Source organism: Camelus ferus, chromosome 18 (assembly GCF_009834535.1).
Source record: "Camelus ferus isolate YT-003-E chromosome 18, BCGSAC_Cfer_1.0, whole genome shotgun sequence".
NCBI lineage: Eukaryota > Metazoa > Chordata > Mammalia > Artiodactyla > Camelidae > Camelus > Camelus ferus.
The window spans coordinates 34,319,875-34,347,231 of NC_045713.1; the positions used below are offsets into that span (position 1 = coordinate 34,319,875).

The window sequence follows — 27,357 nt, forward strand, 5'->3', positions numbered from 1 at the left end:
TGGCTTCCATATCCTGGCTATTGTGAACATTGCTGCAATGACCATTGGGATGCATACATCTTGTTGAATCAGTGTTTTTGTTTTCTTCAGATAAATACCCACGAGTGGAATTGCTGGTTCATATGATAGCTCTATTTTTAGTTTTCCTGAGGAGTCTCCATACTGTTTTCCACAGTGGTTGCACCAGGTTACATTCCCACCAGCACAGCATGAGGGTCCCCTTTTCTCCACATCCTAACCAACTTTTGTTATTTGTGGTCATTTTGATGATGGACAGTCTGACCATTCTGACAGGTGTGAGGTGATATCTCATTGTGGTTTTGATTAGCATTTCCCTGATGTTTAGTGATGTTGCACATCTTTTCGTGTATCTGCTGGTCATCTGTATCTTCTTTGGAAAAATATTTATTTAGGTTCTCTGTCCGTTTTTAATTGGCCAAATAACCCCTTCTTGATGAACTTTGTGCCCTCATCATGTTCTCCTGTCATCGTTTCACATGTGTGGCCCCTTGACCACACACTATAAGACCTGGGTCTGTCTTTTGCAGTGCTATATCTCAGGAAGTCCTGAGGAAGTCCTGACGAAGTCAGGAAGTCTCACACACTGTAGGCACTTAAGATTTGTTTACTTGAGTGAAGCCTATTTATAGATAGAGGATTGAACACAATGCAGAGTGGTTTATTCAGTGTTTATACAACACACAGTGGATGTGGTAGCATATGGGTAAGGAACCGTGCCAAGTAACTGTGTGGATAGTCTACTTGAATTCAGAGTCTTGATCTAGGAGAGAAGTTTGCAAACTATGGCCCACAGGCCAAATCTCCCCCACTGCCTGATTTTTTAAATGACGTTTTGTTGGAATAACGCCACGCCCATTTATTTACATATTGTCACTGGCTCTTTTGTGCTGCAAGGGCAGAATTGAATGGTTGTGACCGAGACCATATGGCATGTAAAGCCTCAAATATTCACCATCTGGATCTTTACAGAAAAAGTCTGCCGGCTCCTGGCTTCAATGACACTCCTAACACGTCTATTCCTTTAACAAATATTTACTGAGCACCTACTATGTGCCAGGGACTCTTCTTGGGATGCACAGCTGAAAGACAGACAGGAAAAGTTGTTTCATGCAGGGACCTTATGGTGAAGTGGAAGGCGGGGAGGGGAGGAAGTCAGCACATAAATAAGCCAACACGATGACAGCAGATTGCCCAGGCGCCCAAGTGCTACGATGCCCTGAAAAAGGGCTGATGTGATGGAGGGTGGCTGTGTGGTGGGGCTACTTTAGAAGGGCACATCAGGGGCTAAGATCTGAATGAGGAGACGGAGCCAGTGCAGGTAAAAGAGGTGAAAAGTGCCAAGACCCTGTGGGACAACACGTTTGTTCTTGTCGGAACATAGAGATGGTGAGCATGGCTGGAGTGGAGTTGAGTGAGGACGAGGATGGCCCGAGATGATGTTGGAGAGACAAGTGCAGCCAGACTGAGCTGGACCTGGTGCGGTCCTGGGGGGTAGTGGGGACTTTATTCCTGGTGTGATGGGAAGCCAGTGGAGGGTTTTCAGCAGAATGATGCGATCATCTCAGCTGGTTGCTATCGGAAAAGACAATTCTGCTAGCTGACCACTGGTTGTGTAAAGCGATCTTCAAGACGCAGTGATGGCTTGCACTGTCATTTGAAGGTGGATTTGACAGCAGCCAACCTGGTAACAGATGTTCCGTTTTGGGTGCCATAAATGGGGCCAGAGATCAAACACATTGACTTTCTGCTTCTGGGACCCCCAAGAGCAGCACAACCTAACCCTCAGAGGCCCCACATTAGGTTGACCAGACATCGTTTACTGGGGTTATGGGCGATGGAGTAGCTGTCTAAATTCTGCCCAGATTCTTTTCTACAAGCAGTGAGCTCCAAGGAACTTCTTGCTTCTGCGAATATTTTGCAACCAGGGAGGCTTTACTGGGGATGAGAGATATACCAAACTTCTTGGCACCTGCAGCCCGTTCTTGTTTTGATTTTTTGAATGATATTTGGAGGAGAAGAGGGAGGGAAGCCAATCTGTGGGCATTCCTCTCTCACTCCCTCCCCTTCCTGCGAAAGAGTATCTAGAGCCATTCATTTTTCTGGCCTTGGAAGGAAGGAAGGAAACCAAAAGCTACTGAGCAGCAACTCAGGGCTGGCCAGCTATGGTCAGGAGCTACTGAATTTCAGTAATTCATTCATTTTTCAAGAAATATTCACTGAGGGCTTTTTATGTGATCTGGCTCTTGGGGATAGGCAGTGAACACCATAGACAAAGCCCCCAATTCCCCTGGACTTAATCTTCTGATCAGGAAGACAGACATTAAACAAGTAAATATAAATTGAGTGGATAGGTACTAAGGTGAAAAATAAAGTTGACTAACAGGATGGAAAGAGAGTGTGCATTTTATATATGAAAGGGCTAGTCAGGGAAGGTTTCCTTGAAAAGGGGATATTTGAGAAGGAAACTGAAGGAAATAAGGGTGGGAGGCATCAAACTTTCTGTGGACATAGAATATAGTTATTCCTTCTTAGGAAAGGGGATGCTATGGGCTGGGGGAATTAAGTGGCTTTCCCAAGGTCAGAAGGCAGTGGCAGCTGTAGCAGTTGCAGTAATAGATGAAATCTAGAAAGTGCTTGCTCCATGCCAGGCACTGGATTAAATATTTTATTTATATCTTCTCATGTAATCCTCACAACAGTGTTTGTCCTTCTGTGACTAGCTTATTTCATTTTACATAAAGTTCTTGAGGTTCATCTGTATCATAGCATGTGACAAGACTGATTTCTTTTTTAGGGCTGCATAATATTCCTCTGTGTGTGTGTGTGTGTGTGTGTGTGTGTGTGTGTGTGTGTGTGTGTGTGTGTGTATACACTACATTCTGTTTATCCCTTCATCTGTTGATGGACATTTAAGTTGCTACCACCTCTTAGTTATTGCTGCAATGAACATGGGTGTGCAGATAGCTCTCTGAGAACCTGCTTTGCATTCTTTTGAGTATATACCTAGAAGTGGGATTGCTGGATCACATGATAATTCTATTTTTAGCTTTTTGAGGAATTTTCATGCTGTGTTCCATAATGCCTGCACTGTTTTACACTCCTACCAACAGTGCACAATATTACCATTTTTTTTCTGCATCCTTGCTGACACGTTATTCTCTTTTTCTTGATGGTGGCCATCCTAATGGCTGTGAGGTGATAGAGGACAAGGATGTTTAAAGCTAACATTAAGTAACCTATAGGAGAGGTACTACACAGATATGGCAACAATGAACCAATGCATAAAGTTTGGGACATGCTCAATCAGACAACTTGTAAAGCTGTTCAAAGTGTAGGCTGCAGACTATATATATATATATATATATATATATATATATATATATATATATATATATATATATGTTTTTAAATTGAAGTATAGTTGATTTACAATGTTATGTTAATTTCTGATGTACAGCAAAGTGATTCAGTTATACATATATATATATTCTTTTTCATATTCTTTTCCATTATGGTTTATTAAAAGATGTTGAAACATAATCCCCTGTGCTATTCAATAAGTCCTTGTTGTGTATCCATTTTATATGTAATAGTTTGTATCTGCCAATCCCAAACTCCTAATTTATCCCTCCCTACCCCTTGCCCCCCAGTAACCATAAATTTGTTTTCTATGTCTGTGAGTCTGTTTCTGTTTCCTAAATAAGTTCATTTGTGCTCAGACAGTATTGGCCTGAGAACAGTTTGCTACCTGTCAGTGACTAGCTAATACAGACACTGAGAATAAATGTTCAGAAACTTTTCTAGCAGTTTGACATGGGTGCAACATCTAAGTGCATGATCATTATTCTAGTAATTTATTTATATTGTGTGATATAAAAGTAGTGACACACAATGCATTGGAAAACAAAAGAGAAAGGCCAAAACTGGTCCGAAACCACAGAGAGTTTGAGAAGCTCTGCTCTAAAAAGCCCCTTACAACCATGACACTGTAACTCTTTTGTTTACTTTGGCCTCAGATTTTCCATCTGTAAAATGGGGACGAGAAAGGGAGAACGCAGTGCTGACCGCATCAGCTGTAGCTGGCCTGGTGCTAGCAGCTTGGCCATGGTACCCCCACCCAGAGCGACTTCACTGGACAGCTGTATATGGGAAGACTTCACGCTGACTGTGATGAAACAAGACAGAAATAAGAGCATTCTGTGATCACGTCTGAGTGCGTAAGTAAGAATACCGTGCAAACCACACAGATGACCAAATGTTTTATCTTTCCTGCTAACATAAATGGGTGCTGCTTCTTTCCAACGACATCTTTAGCCCCACTCTGTTCTTCCTGCTTCCTAGATAAAAATGGCTAAGATGCACCATCCAGAGCAAACCCAAAACCTATTACAAGCCCCTCTTCACACCTTCTGAGACACACCGCAGTCTCCCCTGGTGTGCGGTCTCCCTGGTTGCAACACGTCCCCAACCCCAACTTTGTTTCACTACAGGCACGTTCCTGGTGGGTTCTGGCTGGTGCACGTGGGCGGGGATAATGATAATGTAGCAATAGGTGGCTATGGGATTAGGTGAGTTGATGCATGCAAATGCATGCAAAGTGCTTAGAACAGTGCTTGGCTCCAAGTAAGGCTTATATAAATACCAGCTGCTATTATTACTACTACTAGCATTAGTATTACTATCATCACCATCTCTGTGTCTCTTGTAATGACTGGTATCGCATCTTACTGTAGAAGGAGCCCACGCTATATTTGTAGTTTAGTTTGGAGTGGATGATGTATTAGATATCTACTGCTGCGTAACAGATCACCCCAAATTTAGCAGCTTAAAGCAACAAACATTAATTATCTCGCAGCTTCTGTGTGTCGAGAATGCAGGAGCAGATTAGCTGGGCGACTCTGGCTCAGGGCCTCTGACGAGGTGGCAGTTAAGCTATTGTCCCACTGGGGTGGAATCTGCTTCCATGTTCACTCACGTGGCTGCTGGAGGCCACATCCCCTCCCCCCGGCCTCTCTCCACTGGTTGCCTGATGTCCTCACAATGTGGGTGAGCTGGCTTCCCTCAGAGTGACTGATTCAGGAGGGAGAGTGAGAGGTCACCTGTGTTGTATTTACTGCTCAGACCAGTGTTGGTACCGCGGGGACAGGGGAGACATCACACAGGGGTGTCAGTACCAGGGGCCAGTACCCTCGGGGGCCATCTTCGAGGCTGGCTGCCACAGATGGCCTCCTTGCTCCTCCAAATGCCCCCAAACTTTTTCGTCCTGGCTTCAACTTTCAGTCCAAGAAGACATCTTCATTCTCTCTGAATGGCGCTTGAGAGACAGACAGGGAATGGGCGTGAGTGAAGCTGGGCCGGGGTGGGGCCTGCAGGTGTCTGAGAAGCCGTGGGTTTCATTCTGTCTGTTGACACGTGTCCAGGCCGGTCCAGGGACCGTCCCGGCCCCTGGGAAACTCAGCAGTCAGCTGCACTTCCCTGCCCCGCTTCCCCTCCCTGCAGCAAGAGCCTTGCCTCTCTCTGACTGACAGTGACAGACGACCTTATCAAAACGGGGGCCGGGGACCACTCTGTGATTGGCCGGGCAGAACCATCGCAGGGCTGGCGAGTTCTCGGAGAGAAAGGATTAGAAGGCATTTTAAGAACAGAGCTGAATGCTACTCACAGCTGGCAGTTCTTGTTTCTGACAAGTAGTAATGGCCTCAGGTGCAAAGGAAGTGGGGGGGGGGGCTCAGCGAGTTTATTTAGAGGAGGCTCCGTGCACGGGGGTTGGGCTCTGGATAGAAAAGGGTGACTGAGAACAACTGGGCTTGGGGACCTCAGACTGACCGGCTTTGAGGCTGGGGGAGCCACGGTGGTCTGAGTGACAGCCCGCTTCCCTCTGCGCCCCTGATAATACCTTCCGCTATCCAGGCGGGCAGAAGTGGTGCCTTGCAGGTGTGGGAAGGCCCGGATGCTGGGCGGGCGTCCTGCACTGGGGCCCAGCCCCCTTGAGGGTGATGGGTGAGGGGCCTGCGCTGCCAGGCGTTGGTGCCAGGGTGCCCTGGAGCTCCCACAGCATCACCTAGGCTCTTGCTCCCCAAAGCCTGGTCCGTGGGCCAGCAACATTGGCCCCCTCATGGGAGCTTGTGAGAAATGCAGAGTCCCAGGCCCCACCCAGGACCCACTGAATCGGAATCTGTATTTGACACGGTGATTTACAGGCACGTCAACGTTCAGGGGCCTTGTTCTAAAGAGGTGGTGAATACCGGAGGGGCGACCCTTTGCCTCTCTCCAGCTAGATGGAGGTTCTCAACCTTGCCAGCACCTTCGAATGATGGGATTAAAAAAAAAAATCCTTCTGCCCTGGGCGTCCTCCCAGGCTAGTGAAGTCAGGTCTCTGGGGCTGGATTTGGGCACCAGAATGCTTTGCAGCTGCCCCTCTGATTCCAGTGGGCACTGCCGTGTGGCAGCATTTCCTCCGGAGCCCAGGAACTTGCCTGGACAGTGTGCTTCCTGGTCCAGGAGAGGATGGACGGGGTCTCTCCTCTCTTTGTGGATCCACAGCGTGGCTGGGGCTCCCTCCTTTCCTGCTCCCTTTATCTCCTCTGTGGGACCCTCCTCTGTCTGAAGAAAGCCACCTCCCCCAGGAGTCTCCTTGCCAAACAGACTTCCTCTGCTCAAAGAAAAAAGGCAGAAGTATCCCCAGTGTTTTTAGCTTTAAGCAGAAGAAACCCACTCTGCCAAACTTAAACAAGGAAGTACTAAACTGGAAGAAATGAGAGCAATGTTGGTAACAACAACCTACTTCGAAGGTTTACTGTGCGCCCACTGTAGACGGACTAACTCTCAACTCTCAAACGCCTCTGTGAAATCAGTATTTTTTTTAATTTAACTTTTTATTGAAGTGTAGTTGATTTACAATATTAGTTTCAGGTGTACAGCAAAATGATTCAGTTATACATATACATACATATATATATTTTTAGATTCTTTTTCATTATCGGTTATTACAAGAAGTTGAATATAGTTCCCTGTGCTGTACAGTACATCCTTGTTGTTTACCTATTTTTGAAATCAGTATTATTATTATTCTTCCCAGTTTACTGATGGGGGAACTGAGCCCGAGTGAGGCTGTGTGATTTGCCCATAGTTACCTATGTAGGGACAAACCCAGCACTTAGACTTCGCTCTGCGTCCACGGTGTTTAAGAACGTCCAGCCCCTGTGCTCTCACACTTCTCTCAGTGGCAAGAAAATGAGTCCCAAATAGGCACGCATGTGATGTTTATCCTAACACCAACCAAGTACGTTGTTCCAACACCAGTTTGATTCTCTGACTCCAACTAGGCATCCCAGAACTCGTAACAGTTCTGACGCTAGCCACCCCAAGTTAGCACAGACCCCACAGGTTAATGGCCCCACTTCAGACACCAGCCACAAATGGGGTGCCCAAGCTACCCACACTTCTGCCTGGCGGATTACAAATTCTGGGGTTCCCGTGAACCCCTTCCCCACCTCAGGTTTAATAATTTGCTAGAAGTGAGACAGGAGGGAAGCGGGCAGGGCAGAACCATTAAAAGAATGAGGCAGCAATTAGCACCAAGATGGTGGAAGATTCAACTCCAAGTAGAACTTGAACTTCAGCATATGCTCATTGAAATACAGTAGCTGCTGAATGGTGCTCCCACAGGTGCCAGGAGTTCCAAGGCTGACCATAAAAGTCAAAAAGTGGGTAATGGCCCAGTTCCTGGGAATCCCAGCCTCTTCCCTCCCATGTGTTAGCCTATGAAGTTACTGAGCCCATGAAAACTAACAACCCCGCACCTCGTGGTCACTCTGTCTTGCCTTCAGAGGCATCCTGCATTCTGTCTCTGGAGTGTGCACTGACTTTTCCTTTAAACACCCCTAGGCCTTGTGGCTTCTCTGGCCTTTTGAGATGGTCCGCACTCTGCCTATGGAGTGTGCATCTCTCTGAGTAAATCTACCTTCACTCTACTATGGTTCTTTCTTAAATTCTTTCCTGAGCAAAGCCAAGGACCCGCACTTGGCTGGGCACGCACGTCCCAGGGACTCGTCTGAGACCTGGGACATCATCCTCTCACACCCCATTTCCCTGTGCCATCTTGACTCATATAACTCAGGAAGGCGCTCTCCTTACTCATAGTCTGTTATAAAAGAAACAGGCGAACAGCCAGGTGAAGAGGTACAGGGGGTGAGGTCTGGGGATGCCAAGTGTAGGAGCCTCTCTTGCTGTGAAATTGGAGCGCACCGCCCTCCTGGCATGTGGGTGTGTTCACCAACGTGGAAGAACCCCCCCCCCCAACACTGTTATTTAGGGGTTTTTGTCAAGATCTGGTTGCCTAGGACACTGGTGATTGAACTCTGTCTCCAGGGCCTCTTCCCTCCTCCAAAGTCCATGGGTGGGGCTGAAAGTTCCATTCGCTAATCAGGTGCGTGGCCTTTCTGGGGACCAGCCCTCACCCTGTAGCTCTCCAGGGGCCCCGTCATGAGTCATTTCATTAGCATGAATTCAGGTGTGGTCAAAGGGGTACTTATGAATAAGGGAAGACATTCCTATCACTCAAGAGATGCCACGGGATTTAGGAGCTCTGAGCCCACAAACACGGATAAGGGCAAATACATGTTTTTTTTTGATACCACAGAATGAAAGGTGAACAGGACACACCTGAACTGGTCAGGGGTTCGAGGTAGGAGGGGCTCTGCGCCTGCCTCATTATGGATGCTGGAAGGCGCGAAACCAACTGTTTCCAGCCTTTTCACTTCTGCATGAGCTTCAGACCTTAAAATGAGAGGATAGACCTCTTTTATCCCTCTAAGCAAAGAACCTAATTGAAGAATCAGTACAGGCATTTGATAGTCAAGAGCTTTCTTCTGATGCACCTGCATTGGAGAGCACGAAACTATAGTCACGACCGTGATGTGCTATGAAGAAAAAGCACTGTAACAACCCAGAGCAAATCTGCATTAGACAGTGAAGCCACAGAACTAACAGTTATGACCTGAACCTGAGTGAGCAGCTAGAGGCGAGAGCATTTCAGCAGTGGGATCGGCATGTGCAAAGGCCCTGTGGCAGTGTAAAGAGCTGCATGTTTGTGGAATTGAAAGAAAGTCGGTGTTGCTGGCAAGCAGTGCATGAGGGAGAACAGGTGTGGACCACTTTACCAGGCTCTATTAAAGATGGTTCATTTTGTCCCTAGGTTGAAGAGTTTTAAGCAGGAGAGTGACAGCAGTTTTATAGATGCACACTCCGCTGCAGTGTGGAGAACTGATCAGATGTCTCCTTTCTGAAAAGAACTCCATCATAACCCTCCCTTCTGCAATTCTTCCTTCCCACTTAGGGCCACTTTTGTTTGTGGGATAGAAAACAGGAAAAACAGCCTGGTGGCAGGAGGAGGCGAGTAGCAGCTCTAACTAGAACAGCAGGGCATGTGAGAGCCCCGTGGAGAATGGGTGTAATTAAAAGACAAAAGATAGAAAGCGCTGGCTTGGTTCCTCTTGCCAGGAATGATTATACCACATATTCCTTTTTAACACCGACCTGGTGTGAAAGGTGAATTAGTCCCCAGTTTGAGTTCTCAGCCCAGGGGTGGTATGGAAATGTGAGAAGCAACTACCCTCTTTAGGAGATAAAATTCTAGTGGACTTTTTATGTCAGGTCTCTAGTCCGTTGACATAAATTGGCTTTCTCCAACTGTCAGCCAAAACCCCAGTGCAACCGTTCATTTATAGTGGCCTCGGCTGATGGCTGAAGGTATTATTTCGTAGCTTAAAACCTCAACAGCTATGTCGTTCCTCCTCCAAAGTGGTAATTAAACCCGGTCAGATGTGACCCTTGCCAGCTGAGTTGTGCTCGATGCTGGTAAATTGTGCTGGGGAAGTTTCCCTGATGAGGGACAATGACCGAGAAATTTTGTAGGGTGAGAGTTCTGTCTCGTGTAAAGAGAGAGCACATAGAGAGAGTAGAATTGTGTTCCAGTTTTGAGCCATTCATCCAACAGATATTTACTGAGCGCTGCTGGACACTATTGGTTTCCCACCCGGATGCCTCTGCAGAGGCCGAGGTACCCATCCCCCGGCGGCTGTGGGTGTGCTCCACTGATGGTGCTCAGAAACGCCCAGGGGGTTATACCTTGCCCTCGGCTGGGGACGCCCTCTGCCGATGGAGCGGGCATCCAAAAGGCTGGTCCCTTGAAGCAGACTGGATAGTTGTCGTGTGACTCATGCTCCAGAACTCCCCAGGGATCAGAATGACACTAGGCTCCCGAAGAACCTACATCTTCGCCCACCGTCTTCTGCTCCCCTATCTCACCTCCCTCACTCCCTCTCTCTTGAGAGTGTGCCTTTAATAAATCAGAGCGTACGAATCCCTGTTTGAGGCTTTGCTTCATGGGACCCTGACCTAGGACAAGCACCCACTGTGTACCAGGCTCTGGGTCTACGCCCTGGAGACAGACGTTAAACAAAATGAGCAAAGTCCTTTCCCCAGGGCAGCTCCGTCGCTAAGGGGTCTGATTTTCCATCATACGTTGGTCTTGTAATTTTGAGAAGCCACTTAAATTCTGCCACCTCCAAATTTCTCATCTGTCAAATGGTGGTAAGAATACTTGCCTTGTCTCAAAGAACAGAGCAACAGCAGCAGAAAGATGGTTTTAATTCCCTCCAGAGCCCGTTAGCTGCCCCCTCCCATAACTGTTTCTAGACGAGAGTCCCGTCTCCTCCTTCTGGCTAGGTTGCTACTCCCGTATATAGACATCCTGGATCTTCCACTGCATCTTTTGAGCCATAGGTAGATGGAATATTGGATTCCTTTTGCAAACGCTTAGGTGTTTGTTGAATGAATATGTTATAAGATGAACAACAGTCCTACCCTTAAAGCGCCACATCTCTAGCTCTCACTATGTACCAGATACTGGGATAAACACTTTATTGCCTCTTTTTTATAGAGAAGGAAATGGAGGCATTAAGATACCAAGAAATGTTGAATACGAGAGCAATTTGAAAATGATGTAAAACACAAATACAGAAGTAAAATGGTAAAAGAGAAGGCTTTGCGCGGACAGATTAAGTCACAGCACTGACTTTTCCCAAGAAAACTGCCGGAAGGAATTTTTGTTGTTGGAGTGTTCTTCTGTCATTTGTTCCTTTGTTCATTTCGTCTGTGGACAACCCCTTTAACCCGTTGTTCAAAGTCATGGATGTTGATTTTGAACCTTTAAACCAAACATTTCTAGCTAATTCCCCTCAGGATGGAAAAAAAGAAAAAAGGAAAGAAAAAAGAAAATCAGAGCCACCTGCTTTTCTAAAAGGAGCCTTAATGGTAAATTTTTTATTGTGGAAGCTAGCGCTGGGGCTTCCGTGAAGGGAAAATGCTACCAATGGTGATAATTTGCTTGATCATTAAACTTTGAAAGAACTTCAGTGTAAGGAACTACCTAAGTGTATGTATGGCGGAGCCTCTGACTTTGTGATCTGGGCTTTATTTACCATTGCCCCAGGAGAGGGGTATGCTAGTTTGGTTTAGTGACTTTTCCACGCTGGTTCTGGGATCAAAGATGCTTCGTGGAATTCTTGGCTCTTCCACTTACTGTGTGAATTTGCACATGTTATGAAGCCTTTTGACACCAGTTTCCTCATCTCTAAAATGGAAATCACAATAACTACCGGCCACAAGTGCTCTGAAGACTGAGATAACGCACAGAAAGCACTTAACACGGTGGCGCTGGTGGAGGAAGTGCTCCGTAAAAGGCAGCATCTAACGTTTTGTACCGTCTTCTTCTGAAAAGGGTGTGATGCTTATCAAAACTGAGAGTTCTTCCCTGAAACGCGGCTCTCCCGTGAGCCCCCAGCACCTCCGTGGGGGCGGACTGTCAGTTCCTGGAGTTGTCATTTCTGTTGCCTTGTCTCTGTGATTGTGACGGCGTTTCTCCCTGTGAGCCTTCATTTCCCTCAATTGAAAGGGTGCGGAAGAAGGCTTACTTTTGGTAAAAACAGGAATCAAATTTCCGAAAGAAGTGCAATTTTGGTCTACCCCCAACTTCAGATGCCACTTGGCAGAGGCCAGTAAGTCTTGTGTAGATAGAAACCTGGAATGAGATGATGGTGGTTTGAGCTGGGAAAACAAAATAGAATGAGGTCAAAACGAAAGAAGGGATTTCACACGTTGGGCAGGACCTATGCAGGATTTTTACTCAAACCAGTGATACAGGCTGACTATGTAAATATAATTAAAACTATCCAGGTAAGCTCAAAAATGATATATTTTAAAAAAGAATTATGTTCAAATGTGAGATTTGAGGAAGGACATGATCTCATTCTTTCGAAGTCAGGTTCTGGAATTGCTTTTTACCGATGCGTCCTTAGTTCCTCTGTGAGAGTTTCTGGCCCCAATGAAACCATCCATTCTGTGATGCTGGGAGTTTTCTATATTCTCACTATCCAATTGGTAGCCACATACCCACATGTGACTACTTTGCCCTTTGAATGTGGCTAGTGCAACAGGCAGTTAAAATTTTTATTTTGTTTTAATTTCAATTTAAATAGCTGCTTATGGCTAGTGGCTATGGTGTCGGGCAGCCCAATTCTGGATCTCTGGTCTAGTCTTCTGTAGCTTTTCTGATGCTTGACGTTTGGACATTACGGCTACTCAGTGAACCTAAAGACATTGTTAAAAGGGTAGCGTTAGGCAGACCAAAGTCATAACAATAGCTGTTTTTCTCATAGCACTTTTAGTTTACAGGGGATTTCCAAAAACATCTTATTTGATAGTCATCATGGCAATCCTGATCTGTGGGTGCAAATATATAACTGTTTTTATCACTGTCTTATCAGGGTGCTGATACCATCAAAGTAGCTTAAGAACCAAAGGGGATTTATTCCAAGAAAACGTGGACGTCTGATGGGAACCGCAGGCACCGGAGCTCAGGTTGGCAGGCAGGGGCCAAGGCAGCCTCTTGACATTTCTCTTTCTCTGGGTGATGTGTTCACCATCTCTGCTTCTCTTTGGCACACCTATTCGATTCTCTCTTGGCAACGTTTTGGATGCACGTGGCTAAAGGTGCTGAACTGAGTCACTGAAGCTCCGTGAGCAGAGAAGCACCCCTTGTCCCCTGATCTCCAGGCTTGCCTAGCTGACCGCCGCCTTGGCACCTCTGCTTAGATGTCCTACAGGCAAACTAAGGTGTTTAGAAGAAAGCACTTCTTTCCTTCTTTCAAACCTGTTCATCTTCCTTTCCTCTCCATCTCAGCAAATGGCACTACCATCCACACAGTTTCTGGAGACAGAATTCTGATGTTCAAACTGATTCCTCCCCATTCAACCCATCTCTAAAACCCTTCATTTCAACCTCCAAAATATGCTTGGAACTCCCTTATCTTCAACTTTACCATCCCTACCTTGGTCTAAGTCACCATACTAGTTTTCTATTACTGTGTAACAAATTACCCCCAAATTTAGCAGCTTATAGTTTCTGTGGGTCAAGAGTCGGGGTGCAACTTAACCTGGGAGAGACCCTTGGGCTCAGGGTCTCCCACAGGCTGCAGTCAGGGTGTCTGTGAGGGCTACAGCCATCTCCAGGAAGGACTTGGGGGTGGGTCCACTTCCAAGCTCATGTGACTGCTGGCTGGATTCAGTTCCCTGAGAACTGTGGGGCTGAGGGCTTCAGTTCCGCGTGGGCTGTTGGTCAGCTCTTTACCTGATGGCTGTCTCCATAGGGCAGCAGACAATATGGCAGCCTGCTCATCAAAGCAAGTGTGTGAGCTGGGGTTGTGGGGAGGAGGAGGATGGAGAGAGAGAGAGAGAGAACAATGTTGGAACTTGGATCAGTCCCATCCACAGGTTTAGAAGAGCCAGGAATTTTCCAGTTTCGCTTGGGCTGGCTTGAGTTGAATTTATGTTGCATGCAGCCCTTCCCCCTCTGCAGTGACTCCCTGTGTTTTTAGGGTAAAATCTAATGTCCTTACATTGACATGCAAGAACCTACATGTCCCAGCCCCTTTGCTTCAGTGACCTCATCTTCTATCCCTCCTGCCATCACTCATTCTGCTCCCGACACACTCGCCTTGCCAGTCCCTATTTTACACTGATTAAATCAGACTTTTTGGTAGGGTCCTGATATTTAAAACAAAAAGTACTCAGTGATTCTAAGGTGCAGCTAAGGCTGAGAACCGCCCTTCAGATTAATAAAGAAGACCATTGACTATCAGGGCTGCTGCCATAAAGAATTTAGTGAAGTCTATGTATAATTTTGTCTCTTGTCAGCATAGAGTTCAATTTCTTCCTAATTTTATGTATAAAATAGGAAAGCATTTCCCCATATGATTAAGAAGTTTGTTTTAAAAGTCCCTAGGACTGTTAACTTGTAACCTTGAGATTAAAAAATAAATGTGAACTATTATTCATTCGAATGTTTGTTGTAGAAAAAGTCCAGTTGTCCTCCTAAGGTCATAGACTAAATTAGTCACAGGAGGTTGATTTTGTGCTCCAATCTTGTGATCATTAACTCCTTTTCGAGTCTTCTAGCTAGGATACTGAGCTGCTTCTTATTTGGTATTCAAATTAAGTCTCCTTTACAAAAATGTTATTTTGCAAATAACTAAGTGACACTAATGGATTACCTTTAAAATACGATGCAAAAATCTCAATTTTCTACAAATCAGCAAATTTTAAAGAAATTCGTTTATTCATTACACGTATGCCAGAAAGAATCGCAGCCTTGATTTTTGATAGCTTTTCAATTTCTGGTTCAAATTTCTTATGAGGCCAAGTCCCTCTTAGTGACCTGGACTTCTGTGAGATGTCCTTGGTTCCTTTAATAAAATCCTTGGTTTGGTTTGTGCTGCTTGAGTGAGTTCCTGTTAAAATTTTTGACCAGGCAATTTTTTAACACTGACAACAGCCCTGCCCACTGAGTCTTCTTATTCCCATTTTACAGATGGGTAATCCGAGTCCCAGGGGGATCAAGGAACTTGTCCAAGTCCACACAATTAGACATTGGTTAATTCCTGGATGACAACTCAGACTTACTTGACCCCAGGGCTTATGAGTTCACACTCTTGCAGAAGCCCCTCATGTGGCATGTTGCTTTTAAAACAATGTTGAAATACAATTCACACCCCATAAAATTCACCCCTTAAGCATGTACAATTCAGTGGCTTTAGTATATTTGCAGGATTTTTCAACTCTTATCACTATCTAATTCTTATGTATTTAATTGCCCCTCAAAGAAACTCTACCCATTAAGCGGTCACTCCCCATTGGCCCTGTCCCCATCCTTTGACAACCACTAATCTACTTTCTACCTCTCTGGATTTGCCCACTTCTGGGTGTTTTATACAGCTGGAATCAAGGGGGAGAGTAGAGCACATGCTTAGCGTGCATGAGATCCTGGGTTCAATCCCCAGTACCTCCATTAAAAATAAATAAATAAATAAATAAATAAATAAATAAATAAATAAATAAATAAATAAATAAATAAAAATTTAAGAAAGATGGAATCATACAATGTTTGGCTTCTTTCTTTAACATAATGTTTTCCTAAGATACTCACCAGTCAGAATGGCCATCATTCAAAAGTCTACAAACAATAAATGCTGGAGAGGGTGTGGAGAAAAAGGAACCCTCCTACACTGTTGGTGGGAATGCAACTGGTGCAGCCGCTATGGAGGACAGTGTGGAGGTTCTTTAAAAAACTCAAAATAGACTTACCATATGATCCAGCAGTCCCACTCCTGGGCATATATCTGAAAAAAACCCTGTAATTCAAAAAGATACAGGCACCCCGATGTTCACAGCAGCACTATTTACAATAGCCAGGACATAGAAGCAACCTAAATGTCCACCTACAGATGAATGGATAAAGGAGATGTTATATATATATAACTTAGACTTAAAGAAAGAATGAAATAATACCATTTGCAGCAATATGGATGGGCCAAGAGATCATCATATTAAGTGAGGTAAGTCAGACAGAGAAAGATATATCATATGATGTTTCTTATATGTGGAGTCTAAAAAAAAAGATACAAATTTTATTTACAAACCAGAGATAGACTACAGACATAGAAAACAAACTGTGTTTACCAGGGAGGAAAAGGGGGAGGGAGGGACAGATTGAGAGTTTGGGATTGACAGATACACATTACTATATGTGAAGTAGATAAGCAGCAAGGACCTACTGTATAGCACAGGGAACTATATTCAATTTCTTGTAATGAGCCATAATGGAAAAGAAACTGAAAATATATGTGTGTGTATGTATATGTATAACTGAATCATTTTGCTGAACACCTGAACCTAACATTGTAAATCAACTACATTTCATTAAAAAATAAGAACTGAAAAAACCATAATGTTTTCCAGGTTCATCCATGTTGTAGCAGGTGTCAATAATTTGTTCCTTTTTTATGGCCGAGTAATATTCCATTGTATGGCTTTACCACATTTTGGTTGTTCGATAGTCATCAATTGATGGACATTTGGATTATTTTCACCTTTTGGCTATGATGAGGCACATTGTCTTCTGATTAAAATTCTGTCATAGGAGTCTTTTTAAAGTAGACAGAAGGGCAGATTCTGTTTCATACACTTAAAAAATCACTCTTTGGGGGCTCCTCCAGTTACTATTTCTATGTAACAAATCACACCAATATTTAGGGGTAATGACAATAATTTTATTATTCTCACAGATCCCCTGGGTCAAGAATTCAGACTCAGTGCAGAAGGGGTGGCTTATTTCTGCTTCATGATGTCTGGGGACTCAGCTGAGAAAAATTCAAAAGTTGAGGGTGACTTAATGGCCAGGGGTTGGAGTCATCTGGAGGCATCTTTTGTTACACATCCAGTGTTCATGCTGACTGCTAGCTGGGACCTCAGCTAGCCAGTTATTTAAAACATCTGCATGTGGGCTCTTCATGCAGTCTCCCAAAATGGGCTAGTTGGGCTTCCTTATGGCATAGTGGCTGGGGTCCAAGAGTGAGCACCCTGTCTCTGGAAGTCAAAGAGCATCTTTCCTAGTATAGTCTGTTGATTAGAGCAGCTGTTAAAGTCCAAGGGAGAGGGATCACGGACTCCGTCATTCAACATGAAGAATATCAAGTTTGCCTTATAAGAACACGAGGCAAGGGAGCTACTGTCTTGACCATCTTTGGGGAAAAAAGTTAACAACAGGAGACTAGGGCTGTGCTGGGCCCATGGTAGGTATCCAGTAGACCCCTCCATATTGAATCGAATGGAATGCATTCTCACCAACAAATTATACCTATAGGTGTAGCCTTCTGATGTGCTCTTTAATCTACCTCCTCCCTCAGAAGTGACTCTTTTCTGGGCATTATTCTAAAGCTTTGCTTTCTTAACTCCAGCTTAAATTCCCTTTTTTTTTTTTTTGTAATTTACTGGCTGTGTGGCCTTGGACAAGTCACTTTGCCTCTCTGAGCCTCTGTTGTCTTACTCATAAAATGAGGGAATATGTTTGTTCCTACTCCACAAATTATTTTGGGCAATCAGTGGGCCAAAGCCTAAAGAGGGCTTATTACAGAGCCTGGCTGGAGGTAAGGATTCAATAAATGATAGCTATTTTTATTGCAAATGTAATCCCCGTTTACTTATGCTTTCCAGGATCCAGTCTGAACCTTAAGGATTACAGACAAATTCTATTTGCGAAGAAACAGCAGGTATCGGAACTCCTCTGTTTTTCTGATTTCTCATTTCTTTCTCTTTCTCTTATTACTAGTTCCTGTTGCCTTGCTGAGAACCCAGACAAGTCATGGTGGATGCTGTCGACTTAAAATAATAAAAATGATCAAGCTCCAATCGCCGGGAAGTCTCCATAGTCCTAAAGTCAAAACTTCTGATCTTGCCTGGCATGGGAATTATCCCCAATTAGCACCCCCAGTCTCCCTGCTGCTTCGCTTGTCACTGTAATTATTCTGTCATCATTAATTCAATGAAGCCTATTAACCCACACCAGATAGTGTATTTATCTACAATGTGGGTTACCTGCTCCTCTAGACAAGGCAGCTGTTGTACTTCAGTCCTGCTGTCTCTTTGTTGAGGTCCAATATCTTCAAGTTGGCAAGTGTTTTATGTATAATATAGAATCTTCATAAATGGTGTCCTTGTAACGTCCCAAAGGTCAGCTGTTGCTGGCCCGGCGAGGCCCCGCACTGGAGGGTTGGTCTGATGCTCCATCCTCCTGCTGGGTGGGAGCCTTCTTCCCTCTGCCTTCCCTCCTCTTTCTCCCCATCCATCCTTCCCTCCAGGGACTGAGGTCGTGGGCTCTGGAACCAGACTGCCTGCATTTGCATCCTGGCGTGGCCTGGTGACCATGGGGAGGAGGCTTAGTCTCCCCGAGCCTCTGTTTCCTCATCTGTAAAGTGCTAGTACCCACTCGTTGCGAGGATCATACGTGTGACTATGCGTGAAGCACCGAGACCACTGTCTGGCTCAACAATGTGAAATAACTGTTGTTGTTCATATTCCTTTCTTTTTCTTCCCTTCTGTCTTAGTCAGGCTGCTATGAAAAATACCACCGACCGAGTGGCTGAAACAACAAACATGTATTTCTCACAGTTCTGGAGGAAGTCTGCCATCAGCATGGTTGAGTTCTGGTGAAGGCCTCTGCCAGGTTGCAGATGGCCATTTTCTCCTGTGTTCCCACATAGTGAGGAGAGAGCTAGCTGGCGCTCGGGGACCTCTTTTTCATAAGGGCACTAATCCCCTTCCCGAGGGCTGCACCCTTATGACCTAATCACCTCCCAAAGGCCCTGTCTCTGTATAGCATCACACAGGGGTTAGGATTTCAAACATGCAATGCATAACACCTCCCTCCCAAGGAAGAAGGCCTTTTTCAGAAGCATGTCTATGTGGTAGATGCTCAGCTCGGTGCTGGGGACTCACTGATGAACTAGTCCCTTGTGGTACCTCTGATGAGGGGGACAGGTGTTAAATAATTGCTAATAGCCATCAATTGTGATAAATGCCACAGGGTACTGTGAATGGGTATAACAGAGATAGCTCACATTCTGTGGAGGAGCTCGGGCTGGTCAGGGAAGACTTCCTGGAGGAAGTTACATCTGAACAGAGTTTTTAATGAAAAACAAGGCATTTCCAGGAGGAAGACTGTGCCTCTCTCTGTGTGTGTGTGTGTGTGTGTGTGTGTGTGTGTGTAAGGCAGAGCACCTCTGACTTTAGGAACACTGTGAAGAAAATTGTGAAGTAGGAAGGAGGCTCCATTGGTTTTTTGAGTAGGAAGTATTTTCACGTGGTTCCAACTTTAAAACGTTCAAAAGGATGAACAGTGGAAGGTCTCTTGCTTTTCTATTTTCCACCCCTCCATCCTCGAGGCAACAAATGAACCATTACGTACATATATTTTCTCCCTCTTTTTTTTAATCATAGAAGATGCCCACTTTTCTGTTATGTGCTTCCCACCCCCTTCTCTTAAATACATACCTTAGAGATGCTCCCATCCTCAGTACACAGAGAACTTTCTTTTTCTTTGTTCTGGAGCGACAGAGTGCACTGTGTAGGAGGCTGTAGTTTATCTAAGCAGCAGCCTACTGGTGAATGTTCGGGCTGTTTCCACTCTTGCAATTATAAACAAGCTGCAGTCGATAATCTGATACCTGTGTAATTTGCTCATGTGCAAATACGTCTGTGGATTAGATTCCTAAAAGTAGAATGGTTGGGCCAAATGATACACTTTTTAATAGATATTGTCAAAATGTTCCCTGCAGAAGCTGTACTAATTTACACCCCAACCCCAGCCATGTCTGAGAGTGTTTCCCTCCAGCTGCATCAACCACAGTGGGTTATCAGGTTCTTTTTAATTTTGTCAATCTGATAGGTGAAAACTGATATCTCAGCATAGTTTTAATTTGCATTTCACTTACGAATAGAGCATTTTTCCATTTGTTTGGAGCCACTTGCATTTCTTTTGTTACAAATTGTCCTTATGTTTTGCTCACTTTTTTTTTGGTCTACTTTTTTTCTTACTGATTTTATACTTTACGGAAATTAGCCTTTTTCTACGCTCAGCATCTCAAACATTACTTCCTGGTTTGTTATTTGTATTTTGACTTTGCTTATCATAGTTTTGGGTCTGCAGACTTTTTTTAAAAAAACTTTTATATAATCAAATATATATATACATAAAATATATATATTTTTACAGCTCATGGATTTGTGACTTATTAAAGATGGCTCCACTCTTTTAAAAAATATCTTCAAGAAAGGTAATTCTAGATGCTGTTTTAATTATGTTTTCCTGTTTTTACTGCCCATTATTATGGTAGAAACGCCTTCCTTATATCCAATGAATCCCCTGATGCTTTAGCTTAAGCGCACGCTGGTGGTACTTTTTCACCTCAACAGCAAATATTTCCTGAGCACCTCGTATGTGCTAGCATGGAGCTGAGTGGCACTGGAGCTACAAAGATTAATAAACAAACCAATAAAAACCAATTAAAATCCTACTACCCAGAAATATCTACCATAAACATTTGGTATTTATCATTAAAGTTTTTTTTTTTTTTTTTTTTTTTTTTTTTTTAACGTCTATCATGTTAGTCAGAGTTTGCCAGAGCAACAGAACCATTAGATTACACAAGAGGAGATTTAGGTTGGGAATCGGCTCACATGGCTGGCGGGGAGCATCCAGGCTTCTCACCCTCTGTGCTATTGACTTTGCAAACCTGATGATTCTTTGTTGTGGGGGCTGTAGGATGTCCAGCAGGACCCCTGGCGTGGGAGATAGAATAATGGCCCTCAAAGATTTCTGTTTCCCAATTCCCAGAATCTGTGTATATGTTACGTTACACATAGTAAACAACCAAACCAAACCAAAACCCTTGCAGATATGACTTAAATTCAGGATTCTGAGATGCAGGAGATTATCTTGGTTGATCCATGTGGGCCTGATGCAATCATATGTGTCCTTATAAGAGACAAGGTGATGTGATGATGGAAGCAGAGAGGGAGGAGAAGATGCTGGGGCTGTTGGCCTTGAAGAGGGAGGACAGAGCCATAAGCCAAGGGATGCACACAGCCTCGAGAACCTGGAAAATGCAAAGAAATAGATTCTTCCCCAGAGCCTCCAGATGGAGGGGAACCTCATGGACTCACATTCGTCTTCTGACCTCTGGAACTGTGGGAAAATAAATTTGTGTTGTTTCCAACCACTTAGTTTGTAGCAACTTGTTACAGCAATAATGGGAAGCAAGAACTTCTGGTATCTACCCATTAGATGCCAGTAATACCCCACCCCAAGTTGGGATAACCAAAAATGTCAGCAGACATTATAGCCAAATGTCGCCTGGGGAGCAGAATTGCTCCCTGATTGCTACCACCAGGTGTGGCTTCAGGTGGGCACACAGTCAGCTGGGCGTGCAGAGCTGGGCGATGTAGACCACAAGTCATGTTCATTGTCACTCCTTTCTGCTCCCTCACCCCAGGGGGATTCACGCCTGGGTACTCAGAGCGTGCGGCTGGGCGGCTTGAGAATCTTTACTGAGTGTGACAGCTTGCCCTGCTGGGTCCCTGCCTCTCTGCACGGGGATGACAGCTGCTCTCTGTGGCAGCCTTTTCCTGTGGGTCAGACTCCTCTGCCTGAATGACCAATTGCCTCCGCGCTGGGCAGGGAGGACTTCTTTCCATCTGAGCCACAGTAGTGAAGTCTCAGCTGGTTCCAAGCAACAGAAATGGACTCTGGCTACTACAAGGAAGATCAGTCATTGACTGTTAGGATGGTAGGGGCTATCACGGAAGGAAGGGAGAGTTGTTTAGGGAGGGAAATACCGGCAAAGCTCTGGAGAGCTCGGTAGCAGGTGGAATTCATGGTTGACTTCTCGAGTTCTGCCATGAATGTGCCTCAATTCCCAGACTCAGTTTCCAAGTTTCAAAATCCCAGGGGGAGAAAATCTTAGTGCTTGGGTTGAATAGATCAACCATATGAGACATGAAGGTGGACCTGCCCAAGGTCACACAGCCCTAACAGCAGAGCTGGGCACCCCCTCCTGACTTCCGGACTCGGTCATTTCCCATACCATGGTACTAGAGTCTTTGGGGAGATCAAATTGCCCAAAGAGAGCTAGACAAGAGCTCCTACGCCAAGGAAAGTTCTTTGCAAGGCTGCTGAAATGCCACCTGAACTGGAAAATGTGGACAAACACTAGCTTTTTATCTTCTTCTTCTTCTTTTTTTTCCTACCCGGTATTGGGCATCTGGATGCTTTTAAATATCCAGAAGTGACATGCGTTTCACTGACATATTTGAAATTAGTTATAATAGAGTTTGGGAGAGGAGTTATTATGCTTCTCAGCAGAGTGGAATTTTAAAAACTTCTCCACCATTTTCAACAATTTCTGATTCTTACCCAAGTTCTCTGGGATCCTTTGGTAATTGGCACAGCCTGGCTGAATATTCAGTTTCAAATGCCCTTTCTGGGCTTGCTTTGGGCTAGGACTGAATTCTGCCCTATAGGCCTCTTTTTAAATAAACATGACCATCTCAATAGGTTTAAGTTTAGTTTTAATCCACCAGTCAGTATAGATTTATTATGTAAAAATTTAAAAACACAGATATGTCAAATAAAATATTAAAAATCACCTAGAAGCTTAACTACATTAAAAATCTGCTCACATTTTGCTCTATTCTATGTTCTTCCAGCCTCTTTTTCTTAAATTTTATGCCTTATGAAAAACTGGGATTATACCACATCTTCTGTTTTATTGGCTTTGTTCATTTAATTATCAAAACATCTTTCAGGGTGGGAAGGGATAAATTGGGAGTTTGAGATTTGCAGATACTAACTACTATATATAATATAGATAAATAACAAGTTTCTACTGTAGAGCACAGGAAACTCTATTCCATATCTTGCAGTAACCTATAATGAAAAAGAATATGAAAACGGATATATGTATGTATATGTATGACTGAACTATTTTGCTGTACACCAGAAATGGACACAGCATTGTAAGCTGACTATACGCCAAAAAAAAAAAAATCTTTCAGTGGCTTTAAATACATGTTGATTGCACTTTCTAGTAGTTTAAAAATATTCCATTTTACAGTTATACCACAATCAATTTAACTTACCCATTATGGAAAGAACATCTTTGTTTTGATCCTGTTGAAAGGTTTGTGATGTCTGCAAGACTGCAGGATAAATCAACCCATGACTTAGGTTTCATAATTTCATGAACTGTCATGCTTCCTGTTTATTTCATTTTGGAATTTTTGCGGGGCAGGGTATGTTCATTTGGAGGGTTAGTTATGACATCCCTGTGTGAGACAAGATGCTCCCTGTGGTGTTAGGGGAGGAACATGCTCTTTCCTTAGGTCTCCTCTATGCATTTGGGCTCCCATTCAGCCTTCTCTGAAAGGCGTGGCCTGTGAAGAAAGATGGATCATCTTATATAAACATGCATTTCCCGATGCTGACTTATCCCACCTGACTACTTATGGGGTAGAAAATGAGTCAATTACTCCAGCCAAGGGACAATGCTTTGTACATATGTCATTTCCTGGAACCCTCAAAACAATCCATAAGAAGTCCCATTTTTCTTCATTCATGTGAAAAAAATTTTATTGAGCATCTAGTATGTGCTAAGTGTAATAGGGAAGAACAGAGCTGACTCCATATTGGATCCGTTTCTTTTACTTTAACCTTTGTATTCTATTGCTTTTGCTGCAAGTAATCACTAAAGGGATGTAGCTTAAAGTATGCATGATGGCCCATCTCCCATGCCTAAGGGTTAAGCTAAAACACCTTCGTTTAGCTCACAGGGAACATCCTGACCAGACCCACCCATGAATGCCTACAGGAAAGAAGAAATTAACACATCCCCTCAGGAGTCTGGTGGGAACCGGGGAGTATTTGCAACAATGTACCTCCTTTTTAATGTTACCTCCTTACCTCCTCCTCTTTGTTCTATAAAAGAAACTAGCATCCAAACCTGGGCAAGATGGTTCTTTGGGACACCAGTCCACCATCTTCTGAGTCTGCTGGCTTTCCAAATAAAGTCACTCTTCCTTGCCCTAACACCTCACCTCTTAATTTATTGACCTGTCATGTGGCGAGCAGTAAGGGCTTGCACTCAGGAACATAAGCAGTGTACCAGACAGTGGAAACGTATACGGCCAACTTCGGGGCATGCCAGCATGAAGTCTTTTTTCTTTCTTTCTCCCTTCCTTCCTCCCTCCCTCCCTCCCTCCCTCTCTCCCTCTCTCTCTCTCTCTCTCTCTCTTCCTTCCTTCCTTCCTTCCTTCCTTTTCTTTCTTTCTTTCTTTCTTTCTTTCTTTCTTTCTTTCTTTCTTTCTTTCTTTCTTTTTTTCTTTCTTTCTTTCCTTCTTTCCTTCTTTCCTTCTCTCCTTCTCTCCTTCTCTCTCTCTCTCTCTCTTTTTCTTCTTTCTTTCTTTCTCTCTTGGTGATCAGGTCCAATTCCTCTCACTCTAAACCTGGGGTTTGGGAGTATGCAGACCTTGGACACCCATACCAGCTGCATCATATTGAGCAATGATCACTCTTTGTTTACATTCTTTGTGCCTATTTTCATATTATATTAATAAAATTCAATGGGATCATCTGTGTAAGGCACGTAGCCTATAGGAAGTGGTTCAATGTGCATTGGCCATTATTATTATCAACATTGTTACCATCATATTTCACAGAAAGTCTTGCATGTCAAGTAGAGGAAGTGTATCACCTGCTCATTTATTTTCCCGAGCAGTTGATGAAGAAAGGGGAATTAACTAGCCCAAAGAATGTGCAAGGCTATAGGAAGAGGCCATTGGCTGACTCTCTGGGTTTAATTCAGCCATCATTTTGGAATGGATCCGATTCATGTGGAGTGTGAAAGGAACATGCTGCTTATTGATAATTAGTCGGTTTTAATGAGTTATCACATGTTAATAACAGCTCAAGTGCAATATATTTTCACAGCCTTCAGAGATGTTCAAGATGTTTGCTGGGTTCTCACTTCTAGGAGGTTTACGTGGGTGTTAGAAGTTCATCCCAGGAGGGCCAGATAGGCTGCTTCCATCTCCATGGATCCTGAGAAAAAAAGTTTCAACGGTGGCTGCAGCACAACTGTACTCAGGATGAGTAATACGCATACCATGTCGACTGGGATGGACGCTGGACTTTTCTAAGGGGGCAGTGCCATCTCTTTACCAGTGGGAGATATTCCTTCTTGTCTCAAACAATTATGACAATAAAACAATTTAGAAAGGGGAAAAAAATAGCCCGAACTGGAAACAGGGTAAATTTCTATCCACAGAGTACTTGCTAAATGCACCTTAGAATATCCATACAACAAAATGCAACGTAGCCATTAAAAAGGATAAGGCAGATCGGTCTAGAATGTTGTCCAAGAGAAACAAAGTGGGAGAAAAGCTGCAGAACAGTCACTCGGGTCTGATTTGATGTATAGAAAGAGAAAAGAAGGAAGGAAGTGGAGAAGGCGTGGCAGAGGTAAATAAAGGGGAAAAGGGAGTGAGGAAGAAGAGGAGAGAGAGAGAGAGAGAGAGAAGGAGATGGAAAGAGAAAGGGGTAGAAGAGAAGTATCTTTCCTTTGCAGAGGCACCAGTTACTCCAGAAACCATGAGAACGAAGGCAGATTTTTATGGCAGGTATAAAAGGGGTATGTGCGGTGGTTTTACACGGCACCATGTGGAAAGACTGAGTCCTTGCCTGTCCTCCACTGGGAGAGCAGGTTCCCAGCATTGAATTAATCGTCCTCTGTGGTTCAGTATACATCGTGAGCATTGACTATCCGTAGCCCTCTCATTGGTTTTTTATAACAGGATAGATACGCATCCTTATTGCGATCAGGTCAGTCAATATTTTTCAGTTCTATGAGATACACTTTATAATCACCAATACCCATTTTAAGAGTATAGACTAATAAGATTTAACAATGAGGATACAGAACATTTCTATCACCACAATGATTCCTTCGCTCCTCTTCCCACATAATTCTTAACCTCCACCCCTGGTCCCGGGGAACCACTGATCTATCCCTATCACAATACATTATATTTTTCTTTCCTAGAGTTTCCTGCAAATGCAATCATGTGGTATGTACTCCTGGGTTAGGTGTCTTTCGTTCAGAATAATGCTTTGACTGCTCACCTGTGTTCTTGTGTGTATCAGCACTTCTTTTCTGTTTTCAAATTTTGGCTGAGTCATATTTGATTTTACAAATATGAAACAAAATGTTTATCCATCCATCTCTCGAAGAAGATTTTATTCGGGGAAAATATCTGTCACCAAAAAGCTTGAAAATCACATTTTTAGCTTGATTCCACATTCTTGAGAGTGATGGAGAACTCAATTCACACCATCATTTTTAGTGCGAAAGCAGGTCATATGTTAAGAGATTAGGTGATATGATGACTGAAGGTTCTTGTGACCTGATTGTGAAAACATTAGGTGGCAGGTGTCCTACTGTGGTGGCCTCTTGTTACCCTCACCTCCTGGTGTTTGTGCCCTTGTGAAACATCCTCCCCTATAGGGTGGGCTGGACTTACTGACTTACTTGTAATTAATTGAATATGGCAGAAGTGATGGGCTGTCATTTCTGAGATTAAGTTATTAAAAAACTATTACTTCTCTCTTGGATGCTCTGACTTAGATTTTTTTTGTCCTGTAGGAAGCCAGCTGCTGTATCATGAATCAGTCCTGTGGAGAGGTCCATGTGGTGAGGGGTCAAAGCCCACCAACTGTCACGTAAAGGTGCCTGGAAGAAGAGCCCCCAGTTGAACCTTCAAATGGGACCATGGAGTCTGACAGCTTAACTGCAGTTTCATGAGAGATCTTGAGCCAGAGGCATCCAGAAAAGTTAAACCCAGAATCCTGATCCACAAAACCTGTGAGATAATAACTGTTTATTGTTTTCAGTTGTTAAGTTTGGGGGTCACTTGTTAGGCAGCAATAGGTGACTAATACATACAATACAGGAAAATGTGGGATGAGGGGATGGCCATGTCCCAGGTCTCAACTGAGTCTCTGGGGTGTGCCTCACCAAGTGTGGGTCCTTGGCTTGGCTCAGGAAAGAATTCAAGCGTGAGCCACAGTTGAGTAAAGATAGATTTATTCAGAGAGATACACACTCCATAGACAGAGTGCAGGCTGTCTCAGGAAGCAAGAGAAAAGCCATGAGGTATGGGGTTGGGTGCTCAGTTTAAAGTAAGATACACCCTCCATAGGCAGAGTGCGGGCCGTCTCACTCAGAAGGGAGAGCGGGCGACAAGGTGTAGGGGGCTGTTAGCTTTTACGGGCTTGGTAACTTCATATGCTAACAAGTGGGAGGGTTATTCCAACTACTTTGGGGAAGGGGC

General features: G+C 44.1%; 1 long non-coding RNA gene across 3 annotated transcripts in view; it reads left to right on the forward strand.

The window, feature by feature from the left end:
* Positions 1-27,357, forward strand: part of LOC116657610 — a 231,280-nt gene that overhangs the window by 65,522 nt on the left and 138,401 nt on the right. For all 3 annotated transcript variants that reach the window (XR_004312792.1, XR_004312793.1, XR_004312791.1), the window contains exons 3-4: positions 4,038-4,238; positions 26,670-26,888. This is a non-coding gene — a long non-coding RNA (uncharacterized LOC116657610). The remainder of the gene's footprint in view (positions 1-4,037; positions 4,239-26,669; positions 26,889-27,357) is intronic.